The 16,066-nt window shown below is 38.3% G+C and overlaps 2 long non-coding RNA genes across 4 annotated transcripts in view; one reads left to right on the top strand and one right to left on the bottom strand.

Moving 5' to 3' along the window:
• The window catches only part of LOC115294614, a 273,223-nt gene that overhangs the window by 77,744 nt on the left and 179,413 nt on the right, over window positions 1-16,066 (bottom strand). The window lies entirely within an intron of this gene.
• LOC115294618 overlaps window positions 1-16,066 on the top strand; it is a 41,425-nt gene that overhangs the window by 8,141 nt on the left and 17,218 nt on the right. The window contains exon 2 of the long non-coding RNA XR_003910002.1: window positions 9,587-9,680. This is a non-coding gene — a long non-coding RNA (uncharacterized LOC115294618). The remainder of the gene's footprint in view (window positions 1-9,586; window positions 9,681-16,066) is intronic.

Below are 16,066 nucleotides of genomic sequence, written 5' to 3'. Positions count from 1 at the left end.
AACACAAGTCTTCTGTTGTGCTCAATAGAGATGAGGCATATGTGGTGGAATTCAGTCAAAATATTAATTTAGACATTTGGGAACCATCACCTTCTTGAGAAAATTATCAGGTAAAATACACTCATTTTCAGCCAAGCTAAATTCCCACGTCCATGAATTGCACAATCCTGTTAAAGTCAGTAAATGTCAAAGTCTTGAGCTATGGACTAGACAACATTGCCCAATAACCACAATTAGGGTTTCCAGCATCTGCTGTTCCTCTTTTACAAATCTGAATTCTTCTTCCTATGCTATCTCTTACATACATTATTCATGCTGATGTTGAAATACTGACAATTTATGAGGAAAGCTTAGGAGTTTTGTGTAGCACTGGAAATCACTGCCTAAGTAACAGAAGGAAAAGTTACCCCAGGAACTTATCTCATAAATGTTCTTAAAACTCGATTTTATTATGGTGTACTCTTAAAAAAATTGTAGAATAGTATTTTGTTAAATCTTTGGTTTGCCCTGAACCCAAACTAGATTTTAACCCTCAGTCTCAGATTTCTTCAATGACTTGCCCTGATTTTGCTTTACTTTTTCTTTCACTTCACATCTCTCCTTTAATCAGCTCGGTCTATCTGCATCATAGTCATCTCTCCTAGTCTTGGCCTCCATTCTCACTTATATGTGAAATATTTTAGTAGCCTTCAGAATTATCCTTGCCTCCTAATTCACAGAGCTGTCAAGATAACAACTGTTTAATGTAACTGATATTTAAATGCAATAATTATTTCCACTAATCCACAGTATATTCCTTAGAAATTTAGTTTATCTGCCCCTTTGCTCTTTATAACACCAAGGGGAAGAAAAACACAAAGAGATGAAAACTCACACAAAATGTAAATCAGCCATAAAAATAGATAGTAGGCCTCAGGCCCTTAGCCTAAAAGAAATAAAAGACCTAGTGAGAATCAAAAAGTGGAAGTGAAACAAAAATTACAATACATTTATCTTTATAAAAAAACATTTGGTTTTTATGAAAATATGAGTTTTTATGAAACTTGTAAATACCATTATTTTGTGCAAAACTATGCAAATATGCAACACTATACAGCACATGGGAATGGTCCAAATGATCATTTCTTGACTCAGTACTACATACACATCTTTCCATTGTTCTTAATAAACGATGGATTGCCCTGTGGGTAACCCAACATCTATGGCTGAACCAAAAGAATCACCATAAAGCATCTTTTTGAGGTTTGTAATAAATGAACTGTCACGAGGGAGACACTGACTTGTTGCTTCACAAATTTATCACTAAAGTTAATTCTTAGGAAATTTTAAAAATATTTTACTATAAAGTTAGCAGAGTTTAAAAAGCATTCTAATACTTTCATCTACTCCTTCCATACAGACCGCATTTGTTTTCTGTGTAATTCTTTTCCTCTCCTAACAACAGCTATAGCATTGTATTGCGCGAATTAGTCTAATGTTATTCTTAACTAAAAGCACTAACTTGCATCTAAGAGATGCACTAGAGGGGGCCCAAGAGCAGCTCAATGTGGGGTGTTCCATTGGCCTGCCCAACATCTTACCCCATTCAAGTGTGTACTAAAATACACATACCTAATCAATCAGATGATGAACTAACCTAAAAGCTCATTGATAATTTACTACAGATAAGGCATTGTAGTAGGCAATTTTTTAAGAATACAAAGAAACCTGTTAACTGACCAATGATTTAATATTGCTACTTGAATACCCTCAAGCAGTAGTCAAGAGTTCATGACATGGAACGATTTGTAATTTTGCTGAGGCATGAAATTGAATTACACGTGGCGGAGGCAGGTCTAGCGGAATCACTTAGCTCGAGTGTGCTTAGACGACTGGCCCACATCACTTCTCACAGTGGTTTAGGTATTCTCTACTTGTGGTCAAGTTACTATGTAGTAATTCTCATGACATGATGAAAAACCATTTTCTTTGTGAATGCTTTCCCTGAAAATAAAGTCAGCTGCTAGCTCTGGTGATGAAAGTAAAGTGGAAGCAAAACTATCCAAGAAAGTGAAGGTTCTAATCCAGAAAATAGAAGTTTTATGGAGAAAATTACATGTTGAATTAATATTCATGAATTTGGGACTGTGGTATCCCTCATGAATACTGTAGGTCTACCATATAAAGTCCTATCTTCAAGGAACGTTTAGAAAAATGTGGAATTCTGTCATAGTTACCTTCTTAAAACCCACATTGTCTTTAGACCATTGCAGACATGAATGTCACTAAATACATCAGGGCATCCATTCTATCTATATCTTACTATTGTGCACAAAATCACCACACTATCTGCTCTTCCACCACACAAGATGTGACAGACTGACCAAAACTTCAGTTGTTTTGGGGGAGTTTGGGTTGGTCTATTTTGTAGTTGTAGGAACCAGCTAATATATAGCTTGGGTTGAAATAGAGCTATGAATAAGAAATACCTATTCCAATTAATCGTGGCACTGTATAATATATGCCTGGGCTAAAACAACTCCATAGGGAAGCAGGATTTGATCAATTTTCTCCAGTTGGCTTAAAGATTTTTTTCTAAGCAAAATAAGCCTGGAAACAGTTTTTGAAGCCCAGAACATGATGACGATATACATGATGTTGCACAATGGGAAGTGTATGGCAAGCACAGCTTGGCCACCTGTCCCTTATGAAGATCAAGGCTCATCATTTCAGCTTATGGCAGCTGTTGTTATCCATCCTTCTTTCTTCCTCCTGTTGGTTGTATATCCAGCTATCCAGGGTCTCCTAACCTTAGGCTGCTACTGTTTGTGGTTCTGGCCCTTGCTGTTTTCACTTTATATAGGCTGTTTTTGTCTCTTTTCAAACTTGTAAAAAATAGTGCTCTTAATAAGGATTGAAAATCCAGTGCTTGACTTCTTAAATAGAAAGCTTCCTCTTTCCCGGGACTAGCAGACAACAGAATGGGGTGTGGGGGGAGGAATAAAGGAAGTAGGAAAGAAACAATTCATTTATCTCTTAAAGTTTGCAAAGTACTTTTTGAAAAAGAGAATTCTTTGTATTTTTAAAATCCTCCCCACCCATTAGCCTCAACACTACATTGCTGCTATACTTACACCTCGCTCGTTATGTATTTACTTTTTATATAACTAAGCAGCACCCTGTCATAAATGAAATATTCATGCAAAAAAAACTGCTCAAAATGAATTTATAAAAAGAACATATAAAAACTACCATCTGCTCCCAGTCCTAGCAAGCCCTTAGATACCCAAGTGTAAGCCCTCTGATTCCACAGAGAGGTAAAGCAATGTATCCATGATGTATTCCTGAAAGCCAGAAACTTCAGACTTTGTGTTTAGATGGATCTATGAGCTCTGGCCATCAAAATGCTTAGATCAACATTGATGGACTTAGATATTGCACATAATGAATTCACGTGCTAGCATATTGTAATGGGTAGTCATACCCGGGCATGTTGTGCTGAAATGAGCTGAAACTCTTCTGGGAAGTTGTGAAAGCATTTTGTAGTCAATTGATACTGTAGTGCTTTATAATATGCCTTCCTTAAAACAACAACAACAACAACAACAACAACAACAAAAAAGTCCCGACAATCCAGGACCCAAGCTAAAGTGTGGATACTTGGATACTTTATTGTTTTAATTTGACTAGGGATACTTCTGATATACTTGGCATTTACTGCTCACACTTGGAATATCACCATTGCTATCCATAATAAGAGGATACAGGATGTTCTCAATAGTTTAATTTCTCCAAAATGGTAAATTGCACCTTTATAAAATCTATGAACATGTGAAAGAAATTCTTCCCTTTCTGTAGCCTAACTTTCCCATCTAACATATTCCCACTTTCCTCAGTGTTCACTGCTACCCACTCTGAACTCTGTGGATGGAATTTTCATGTGTTCTTCCCCTGAGTCATTAAGAATGGAGTTTGCCGGCAAGGAACCAAAAAGAAAAATAACAGTTCCATAAATAAGTTAAGAGTTTGTTTTGCTTCCACAGGAAAGATATCCAGAGATATGCAGTCTAGAACTAACATAGTGGTTCCAGGATCATAGAACACCAGGCCCCTTTTTCCTGCTTGCCCTACCACCTTCAGTGTGTTGACTAGTGGTTGAAGATGATTTCCCCAGTTCTAGTCATTCCATTGCACTTCAGAAAGCAAGTAGAAAGTTCTGCCATCTCCTTTCTTAATAAGACTTCCAAGAAGTACCACACATTGTAAATATACTTTGTTGACCAGAACTTAATTAGCATGCCAAATTTTGCTGCAAATTACTCTAGGGTCTTTTAGCTTGACACTTTGCTGCCCCAAATAAACTGAGATGGTAAGGAGGAAGGGAAGGATAGATGTTGGAATAGGACATTCACAGCCTTTGCTTCACTTCGCTAGATCGTATCATAACTTGTTACATACCCTTGTTCAGGTTTAGATTCTGAATTGTTCTAATTAGTTGATAATCCAGCTCTTCTTCATTCAACAACCAAATTATAAATAAAATAACGATAACAATAGAGAAAAGTTCTGGGGTACTTCAACAAAGCCCTCGGTTTACTGTTACACTTTGTTTAAAGGAAGTTCTGAGAATGCCTTCAGATAACTGACCACACTTGACGACCTAAATGAATATAGAATCAGGTCTATAATTCTGTGGCCAAGACTCTCAGTGCTTTGCTATCAGAATAATCATTTTTTTTATAAACCAAACCAGAAACACTTTTGAGAGTGCAAAGGAGGAGGTTATTAATAATTATATTGAAACATCAAGGGTAAATCAGGGCTGTCCAGAACAAACTAGGGTTTATGGTCACCCAACTCATCCTCCTGACTGGATTTTTCCACATTGCAGTGTCATACAGATGTCAGTTTATTATTAATTTATGAATAATTTCTCACTGAAATGTTAGGATATGAAGAAAGAATGTCAGAATTCGACTACTATCCAACAAACTATGTCTCTCAATTGGATATACAGGAAAGGAAACTCTAGTTAAAGGGTTCAGATTAACTGAAAAGTAACATTAGTGAACTATTTCTAGCCATTCATACTACAATAAAGCCAAAATCATTTCAGAAAATGGGTATGAGCGATAGATATCTACTCCTAGTACTCAGAATCTAGTTATAAGGAATTCTTCTTAGAACCTCTGAGTTTATAGTATTTTTATCCATCATTCTGAATAGTTTGTCACTTTAATCTGTAACCTGTGATGGCTGACAGCTGTCATTTGGAAGGATTTGCTCTGGCTAAAGGCCAACAACTATAAAGAACAAGGCTGAGTGAGAGCCTGGGCTGACAAACTAGACTGGCTTTTTTTATGGGGCACTAACATGTTATTATTTTTGAGAATCACCTTTGCCTATGACAGAACCTAACACCAGATCCTATCTTTTCCATCATTCCCATATATTTTTATATAATATTTTCTGAAGCATATTTCTATCTGGAAAAGATTACTATCTATTATGTTGTACCATATTGATCAGAAACTTCCAAAGATAGTTAATGCTCAGCTAAGGAGAAACAAACACACTAAAAGAATTTGGATTAGTAATAATTATTAGAAATATTCCTAAACCTCTACAATCCACATTATACATTCTTTGTTGCTTTCTGAAGTCTTCTTTCCCTGAGTGACTTTACAAGAAACAGTGTAGCATGCTGCTTCAAAACATGGATTTTTGAGTCAGACTTCGTAATTTAAAATCCCTGCTCTGTCACTTCCTGAGTTACTCTGAGCATATCAACTATCTGTAAAATGAGGATAATATTAGTAATCACCTCATGGTTGCTTGAATATTTATTGTGTTAATATGTTTAAAGTGCTTAGAGTAGTGCCTGGCATACAGTAAGAGCTTTCTAAGTGTTTGCTATTTACAACCTAAAGATGGACATGAGATATAAAACTTGTCTGTGTATAGATCCAGTCAAACTCAATGAGTTCAAAACCAAACTCTTCTTCTATAAAAAATTGTGCCTTTTCATGGCAACTCAATGTTTGTTAAGCTTATCAATCACTTTCTTCCATGTGCCTGACCTCTAAATATTATCCTATATTCTTTGTCCCTTTCTCTTCTCCCTCACACTAAGAAGTAGTAAAATCTTCCTCCAAAATTCATTCCCTTCTTTCTCTTCCCACTGCCACTAGTCTAATTCAAGCTCTCTTTACTCCTTGCCCAAACAATTCCAGTAGCTTTCCTAACTTGTTATTGTACCTTCAGGCTACCCCATTCCAAACCATTTTTGTATGGTTCATAGAACCTTCATGTTAAAATCCTACTGTGGATCCTCCTTGCCCAAAATAATCTCTAACCTACCTATCACAGCATTTAACAATTTTATAAGGTTCCAGCCTATCTTCCCTCCTCCTTGGAGGTCCTTGACTTGTACATTTGTAATAGCTCATTACATTGCACTCTAAGTCATAGTTTCTTGTTAATACTTCAATGTCTTAATCTATGTGTCCTTCATATTTACACTTCTAGTAAAGTCCCTCCTCTTTACTATACTTTACTACATTTTACTACATACTGGGCACTCCTGGGTCATTGACTATGATTGTGAAATTTTTGAAGTACTTTAAAGCTTGGATCTATGAAAGCTAAAATCTAGCTGACTCTGCCTGTCAAGCCATGTGACACTGTGTTACCATAAAGAGGAAAGCCTATCAGAAAGGGCCCGCCTCATTCTTTTACTCCCTCCAGTAGAAAAGCTATGCATCCTCTAGGAGAAGCATCTTTTTCTAATTCATACACAGGTATAGTTTAGAGCAAGACAGGCTACAGTAGCAAAAAGATTCAAGACTATATAATTGCCCAAATATGAATGAAGTTTATCTCTTACATAATATTTCAAAGAGGGTGTTTTTGGTTGGCAGGCAGCTCTCATGGTGATTCAGAGATGAATTTGCAATGTAGCTAAGAGAGGATGTCTTCTATAGAGGCATGAGGAACCATAGCTGGTTTAGAGAACTGCAGATAGTTTTGTCTGGCTAGTGCACTGGAAACATGAGGCAGCATGGAAGATGAGGTTAGCAAGATAGGCAGGGTTCAGAAAGTGAATTTATCTGAAAGTCCTGTGAAGAATCAGACTTGGTCCTTCAACTGATAGGAAGCCCACTAGAGTTTGTTTCTGGATTTACCATAATTGTCTTTATTGTTGGTAGGGGATGGTTAATACTTATTAATAATGTTAGAAAATCAGCACTGCCAATAGTATGTGAGTTGATTTGGACCACTGTGAACAGAAAGTCAGGATCACCATTCCTGTAACATTCCAGAAAAAAATGTTGAGAGCTCAAAGTAGGGCAGCAGTGATGGTGAGGAAGGGAGAGGAAAAAGAGCAATTTAGGAAGCAGGTCAGAGGAGGCTTGGTGATTCTTTAAATTCAAGGGATTAGAAAGAAAAAGTTGAGGATGCCCCAGCTTTCTGGCTGAAGTGAGGTCTGTCTATGCCTACAAAAATCAAAAGTTATGCATTTCTCTTTAATACCGAATTTATTTTTTTCTGGTCACTAGTGAACAAACTGAATGACAGTAAATGCCCTTTCTACTAATCTTCCAAAGGCCATGCAGTAAGACCTTTCAAGGTGGAATATAAGAATCCATCATATTGTCATAATAAACTCTCCAGGATCCTTATTGGTTAAATAGAAAAGTAATGTGCAAAAACTGACTAACTTTTCAGCGATGGTTGCCTGACCCAGACATCACCAAAGAATACCTACTGGTGGCTCAAAATAGAATAAGTTTTGCCTGTTCTGAAGATACTATTCATTATTCCTGGTCTTTATTTTTTTTTAACGTTTATTTATTTTTTGAGAGAGAGCGAGCGAGCGGGCTAGGGTCAGAGAGAGAGAGGGAGACACAGAATCAGAAGCAGGCTCCAGGCTCTGAGCTGTCAGCACGACAGCTTAAACCCACGAACCGAGGGATCATGACCTGAGCCAAAGTTGGCCGCTTAACCAACTGAGCTACCCAGGCGCCCCTCCTGGTCTTTGTTTTAAAAAGAATTGGAATGTGAAAATTTGCTGTCTTCAATAAAAATCAGCATCCATTAGAAGACACTTGTTCCTTATGGCTGCTGAATATTATAAAGTTAGAAGCAATCACAGGGAGTTGCGTTTGCTGCTTTATTTTCCCAGCAATATGGAAAAGACACATTGGCCCCTTAACTCCATCCCCCAAGGATTAAAGGAACTGGAAATGGTTTGACTCTTCACTGAGTCTTCACTGCCATATGAGCCTGGCTGAAGATGGTACTCTGAGTTGCACTGGCACAGCGCTGCAGCATTGGAATGATATTTCTTGACAGGGTTGGATGGCATATGCAGTTTTGTATATTGTTCTGGTGCTTCTTAAATCAAGCTGCCCAATTTAAGCCAAACAAATGTTCTATGCTCCACTGTCCCTTCAAATCAACCAATCCTTTGCTTGGTCAAATCACACCCCACTGACTGTGCTCTGCAAATTTTCCATGGTGCTGAAAAAAGACTTTCATTATAATAGACATTTATAAAATAATACATTCAAGTACTTTCAATATTTGTATTTAATTCTATTATTCCTATGGTAGTTAATTATTTAAATTTTTTAGTGAGTAAATGAGTAAACTTTATAAATCTGTATAAAATAAGTGACTATAAAACAAAAATGGTTCCTGTATCTCAAATCACTTTCTAGACTGCTTTATCTCCTGAAAACAATTTACCTGCACTTGTTTAATTTAATCAAAGAATGTCTAAGTCATCACTGTAACTTTTGTGCAAGAGAAAAAACAAAATGATACACTGAGTGTTGGGCATTTCCTCCAACATGATGAGTAGGCAAGCCTTCAAACTACTATTGGGTTTGTTCTTTACAACAATCATATTATATTTAAAGACAGTTTTGGGTATATTTGTTTTATAATTTTAATCTTGTATTTGAACTCATAAGGGTAACCTACCATTATCATTATTGATCTTAGATATTTCTAAGATTTTCCACCAATCACTCAAGTGCATGACCACAGTTATGCCCTATTTCTCCTGTATTCCTGGATCTTAGACTCCAAAGCCTGCCAGACAAATTTTTGGCAAAACTGGACTCACAACTGATAATTCCTAGTGTGCTGCACCACAAGGAAAATAGCTCCATTTTGAAAATGGCATAGAGTAACTTGTGTTAGTCACTGGTATCTCACAAATCACACCCATTGGGTGGCATCTAAGGTTACCTGAAGCCATGCAGGAAGGCAAGTCACATGATGCATAGATGATCTGGGCCTATAAAACGTTCTAATTGATAATCTAAATGTCTTTAGAGTTTCAAAGTGGGAAAGCGAAAAGTTCTGATCAAAGAGTTAAAATTTGTGACACAGTTAAAGTTGGTGTTATGTGTGTACTGAATGTGCCCACCCCCACATATTCATATTTTGAAATCATAACCCCAAATGTGATGGTATTAGGAAGTGGAGCCTCTGGGAGGTGATGAAGTCATGCGGTAGAGCCCCCGTGAATGGGATTAGTGTCCTTATAAAAGAGACCCCCCCCACAGAACCTTCTCACTGCTTCTTCCAAATGCAGACACAGTGAGAAGATGGCTATCTTTGAAGTATGAAGGAGGCCCTCACCTAACACTAAATGGGATCGTGGCTTGAACTTCTGAGCCTCCAGAACTGTGAGTAATAAATTTTGTTGTTTAAGTCACCCAACCTATGGAATTTTTGTTATCACAGTCCAAACAGATTGACAATTGGTGTTAAAGCAGAATACCTCTAGAGAAAAGACTATCTGGATTCACATGTTCCCATTCCCATTTACCTTCCCTCAACATTTTGTGAAGTTTATATTATAAAGGGGACTTCAAGGCTTTTCCCTACTTTATATTTCCTGGTGGGGACACAGCCCAGCTGTACCATCATACCTCTGCATGCTTAGAATCTCTCCTTTGGCAAGTGCTCAGCAGATCTCTGCCCAGTAAGAGGGCAGAATATCCTGTGAGCCATTTACATAGCAGAGCTCTCTCTCTGTTTACCATAATGCTTGCTGCTGCTTTCTGGCCTCCAGCAGTTTGCTTCAGGTAATTCTTGATGTCACTTCCTTTTTTAAGGTTTTTCTTTGAGATCTGACCTGTGCACTCTTTGCAAAACATAGAATTGTTCCATCCTGTTTTAATATGATCACTCTTTCCAGCCTCTTAGATAACTAAGAGAAGTAGAGGAATATATTCTCCCTGTCTTGTCACTTTGGAAACAGATGAAAATTTGTTAGTCATTGGATCAGCCTATTTTACTCTGATAAATCTTCTTGGGTCTGATAAATAAGACTTTTACTCATTTTTTAATGTTTAGAGGTCCCCCCCGCCGTGGTCAATATTATTTAGATTCATTTTCTTCTCCTTATTCTTTCCTTTGCTTTTATTTCTTCTCTATAGCTCTGCTGCCAGCTCCTGCCAAGTTTCTTTATCATCTGTCTCTACAGCCAACTTAACTTTCTGAGCCAATAGTGTCAAAGCAGAATGCATATGGGTGCTGTCAATCTCACATGGTGTAACTTGGAATTAATTTCTGATGCCTACCAGATATTTAAACCATGATCAGAGTAAAACTTGGGTGGCCCTACCATCTCTAAATTAAAGTGCTCTCTCCTTAACACTCTCTTCTCCCTTCTGCTCTTTTAGATCAAATGGAAAGCCTCAGAGTTTGCCTGTAAGCACAGCATGTCTTCTGTCTTTTCCCCAGCCTATTACCTTCCTGTCTTCTAGGGCTTGGGCCCAGCCCCCACATTCCAGCCTCACTTGTTCATGGGCTAACACCCTTGAACTTGCTAATCCCTTGCTTCCTATGCCTTCAAATCACTGTCTTCTCTGGTTCTACCCAGAGGAAGCCGTATCAGAGAACTCTAGCAATTTTTGTGTACACTATGACCAACCCTCCTATTTGCTGGGGCTTGGACAGTATCCTTTGGATACTGCCTTCATCCTAGCCAGACACTTGAACCAACTTGGCCAGTGCCCTTTGTCTTAGTAAATGAGCCTCTATGTGGTTCAAGCACACTGTCCACCCACCCCAGATGTCCCTGAATTAATACCTCAAACCAAAGCTCATGTGGTATCATCAGACCCAATCACAGCAGAGAATCCTGCGCATTCTCTCTGAACTCACTTTTCATTCAATACTAGCCGACAACCTGCCTATTTCTTCTTTACTTTTATCTTCGCTTTTAAAGGAACCCTCCCCAACTTCCCTACCACAAAACACACCAACTTAATAGAGAACATATTAAAGAAACCTCCATTTCATTGTTGCTGAATAACTAGTTAACTAGCTCTTTAAAAGGATACACCTGCATCACTAGGGCTTTAGAAGTTTTTCTCCCTTTATCTTGTTTACTCAGAACTCAAACTAAAGTGGCACTAATATTTATTAACAATTCACTATTTGTTGTCACTGGGCTCATAAGTCAGTACTTGTTCAACCTTCACAATGTCCATATGTGGAAGATACCATTTTAACCCCACTTTCTCTGGAAGAGCATTGGACTTGGAAAGATTGAGAGATATGCCTCTGCTCAGCAAGATAATAAGTGACAGAGTCAAGATTTGAACTCTGAGTTCTTGCTCTTATCCTCACACTCAGTATCACATGCCCTGAAAGAAATGCTCCTTATCCTTTACTTCCTTTTAAGTCCTACTTAGGTATTAGTTTCCCAGGAGATAATTACTTAACTCATTCATCAAAGATTTTCTGAGCACGTAGTAAGTGCCAATGACTGTGCTAAGCCCAGGGGATCTATCAGTTAACTCAAGGGTAGGATCCACTCAGTTGCACTCGGGTATAGACAGAACTTTTCTGATTTAGGGAAAACATCTGCCCCAAAAGGAGGTGATCAGTGTCTTGAGGGAGGTTAGGCTTCTCCACAGCAGGCTCCAGGCACAGACAGCCATACTATCATCCCCTGTGCCTGGGGCCTTCCCCATGACTTCTACATCTGGTCATAAATGGGGCATTTAAAGTTAATCTACTGAGACTCTGGAGTGTCAGAACCAGAAAGAACAATTGAGGTCATCTGGTTTAACTGCCTTACTTTAGAAATGAAAATAAATAAACAACGTGCTGAGAAGTTAACTTTTGAAATGACATAAATGTGCAGTGAAAAAAATCACTTTTTAAATAGTTTTCCTAACTCCCCATTGAGTGCTTTTACTCATACATCACGCAGTGTCCTAAGGAAAGGACAGGGTACATGTTGAAGCCAAAATTTCCAAGGCTGTCGGCAAAACTCTCCTGACCGTGGATCAGCTTCTCAGAACAAACCTCTTTATTTTAAGCCATTGCCCATGAAGCACTTTCAGAGTTTTTCAATGTGGTATCTGACAATTAGGCAATGGGACATATGTAGATTTATAGGACCAGCACATACTATGACTGGTTGTAGCTAGTGGTGTATAGATTTAGTACCCATCTCCTGTTTCAAGTGGAATAAAAACCAGAACGCTTACAGAACCCTATCCTTCCTATTGAACCTACTTATTAATCAGTATCATCACAGATTTCTCTCTTCCAGACCCTCTCATTCATACTCACATAGGCAGCATTGTTGGGTTTCGCCATTGAGGGTATTAGGCTAGCATGAACTCAGTTCCAAATATCCACCACATTCCCCTCACACCTGTTTACCACTTTTGCAGTTTATCCTGGTGTTTAGGTATATAATCTCCTTGCCTCCCCCACCCTACCTACCCTTTGCTGTGTAGTTTGTTTTTTTATCCTTCTGACATACTTGCTTTGTGCTATATTTAATGCCTGTACATTAGCATTCATATCCAGCCACACAAGTGAAGGGGCCGCCGTGCATTACTTCTACCAGGTACAGTAGGGGTTTAGTCAGCCAATTCTCTTTGGGGATAGGGAAATGGATGCAAACACATTAAGAAAGGGCTGAACCTTTTCTCCACAGCATACCAAATACAGATCTTTATAAGACTTTTATGTGCATGATTTTCTTTTACTTTTTACCTACTTTTTGCCTTTGGTTTTGGCTGGCACACAAAGCAACTTACAAAAAGGGAGGCTCACAAAATAAATGTTCCCCTGAAAAGGAATGCTCTTAGCATAAAAAGAAACACAAAAGATCAACAACATAAATTATTCTTATAAGACTTCCAGTTGCCTATAACAGTGCCTGGTACATAATGCGTGCTCAAAAAATTGTTTAATGACTAAAAGCAGATGTGATTTCTTCCCTTCTGGCTAGTCTTCCTTTGGCTGGATAGGAATTTCACCTATGCTGAGAAGGTCAAGACCATGAACCAAAGAGAGGGTATTGTCATGACAGGCTATTTATTGACCCAATTTCTTTTGTTCTTCCTTTTTAACTTTTGATTTGTGAAATCTTCTCCTCTTCCACATTCTCTTCCCCCCTCCCCCTTTTCCTTTTTAGTACCAGTCTCTCATTTGCCTTTTTTGTTGAAGCACTCAGACCACAGTAGGGGTTTTTGTTTGTTTTCTTTTTAGATACAATAGATCACTGCTTTATTAGAACAAAAAACTGATGTATTCAAGGTTTTCTATCCGAGGCAACTTGTTTTGTTTTGGCTTAACTTTGTTTTTATGAGAAAGGGAATCGCAAAATGCAATACTTAGTGGTAAAAATTTCATTTAATAGTTCTGCTAAATATGTAAGATTACAATTTTATCCAGTTAAGGAAATGGATATGGTTTGTGGGAGAGGAAGAGGATGGCAGCATATGGGGAAAGCATCAGAATGGGCAGAAACACCCCTAATTAACAGAAAGAGGTGAGAAAGAGAGACAAGCAGACTGGGAAGGAAGTGGGCTAGAGACTGAAAAATCTATGGAAGGAAACCAGTTCAGGAGGGGAGTTCCATGTGAACTCTCAAAGGTCTTTCTGCAGAATTTTTGTTGGATGAGCAGGGCAAATGCAGAGGCTGGTGCTCCTCTCTGCTTCACATCCACCAGAAACACAGAGGCTTTTATCTTTTTAAAACCCTAGATCCCATCTATGAATCTTACTTCCATCCTCTTGGTCCTTCAGCTGCTTCAGAGAGGAAGCCAGCTGGAGCAAGAGGATGCTTCTAGGATGATATCCAAAGTCAGAGAACTCTGTGCAGAAGCTGTTCTGCCTGTTATGAGAGCAATTCGAATTAGGGGATTCTCAGCTAATAAAATCCTACCCCCTAATATAAGGTCTAGCCAGAGTTGATAGTGCACATGTAGAGTGACACTCAGCCTGTGTCCACTCTAACTGGTCAGTGCTGATGCTTTGCTTATAAATATTTTAAGTATTACTAGCTACCTGTGGATAGGAACTAAAAAAAAAATGAAGTCATTATTTTTAGATTGTATGTATCTCTAATTGTTTTAAATGTAACAGTATAAACAAGTTAGGTTCATTCATTCATTCGTTCATCCATCCAACAAATGTTTATTGAGGATTTATTATTGCCAGACAATGAGCTAAGCAATGGGACAGAAGGTTTAAGATAGAATTGGTGACCTGATCTTGGGGTACTTTATATGCCATTCTTAAAGATTATATTTTGTTCTACTTTTAATAGGTAGCCAATGAAGAGTTTTAAACAGGGGAGCAGTCTAGTCAGACTTCTACTCAGATACATCACTTTGCTATCCAGATACAGTTACAAACTAGTTCAAATGCTTTTGCAATAGTATAGGTAAGAGTGATCATCAGTTTGACCAAACCTGCAACAAGAAACATGAGAGAGGCTTAAAACTGGAAACAGTAGGCCATGGGGACATCTTCACTATTGAGCGTTAAAGGGGCAGGATGGTTGTCAGGTTCCTGAATGAGATGTGTGGAGTGTATGGATTGCTTCAGAAGGAGGGATCTAGTCAGGGGGAGAATTGGGCAGAAAGGAAGAGAGGAAGCGGGGAAGAGCAGAGTGCTGCAGACAGAAATGAGAACCAGGTAACACTGAGATGAAGGCTGGGGAAGGTAACGGAAGAGGCTGAGAAATTATGAGCAGAGTTAGAAAGATAATCTGGGCAATGCAGTGAAGTTCTGAGTGATTCAAAGTGGAGACTAAGAGTGTAGACTTCTTTTTTTTTAAGACACTGAAATAGGAAACAGCATGAGATAGTGGGAAGTGGGTAGGGTTTGGAGTCCAACTGATACGAAATTAAAACAGCTGTCACTTACTTGCTACAAGATCTTGCACAAGTTACTCAATTCCCAGATTTTAAAAAACCTTATCAAAAGGAGACAATATCTTGTATATAATATTGTCCTGAGTATTAAAGGTTATACTATGTTTAGTGTTCAGCACTATTCTAGAGGGTTCCTTCCCTGCTTTTTTCTCTAGTTTCACCCTTTTCCAGGCCATCAACTTCTGAGCTCATTTTCAAAAACAGGTTAGATGAGACTAGTGCCCTGCTTATTGTCCCTCATGGCAATCCTCTACCTGCAGAATAGAAGCCACAAATGCTCCTTTGTGGTCTAATCTCTGCTTTTACTTTTAGCCCATTTCTCATCACTTTGGTACCTCACTCCAGCTCTGCCATATTTAAAGCATCATCTTTCATATCATCAAGTCTTCAGATAAAGTGCTTCCTCTTCTTAGAGTGTCTTCATCCAGTTCTCTGGTTATCAGCTTTTTAAGATGTAAGTTCAAGACACAGATCTCTATGTTGATGTCTTAGCCTGATCCCTAGTCTGCACTAACCTCCACCATCCACACATCAAAGTCTTTCTTCCTTGCTGCCTTAATATTCTGTAGATTCTACCAGTTGTATTTAAGCAATAACTATTCGTTTATGTGTTTAATTTTCTCCCACCCAACAGACTGATGTACCCATAAAAGCAAGATAATTTCTCACTGTATCCTCAGTAAATTTTACAAGTAGTTGCCCAATTAATGTCTATTTAATTAATGCCTGATTTTAGCATAAAGCCATGGGTTCCAAGGTTAAGCAGGCACTGCCCAAACATTTTAAAACCACATAAACAAAGGATAATGTAGGATAGTACTTTCTTGAGAGTCTTGTGGTCATTTGCCAACCCTAAGGTTAGATTAGATTCGGGG

Source organism: Suricata suricatta, chromosome 6, assembly GCF_006229205.1.
Source record: "Suricata suricatta isolate VVHF042 chromosome 6, meerkat_22Aug2017_6uvM2_HiC, whole genome shotgun sequence".
Taxonomy (NCBI): Eukaryota; Metazoa; Chordata; class Mammalia; order Carnivora; family Herpestidae; genus Suricata; species Suricata suricatta.
Note: the sequence above shows the minus strand (reverse complement) of the source record. Positions and strands in the feature narration are given on the sequence as shown.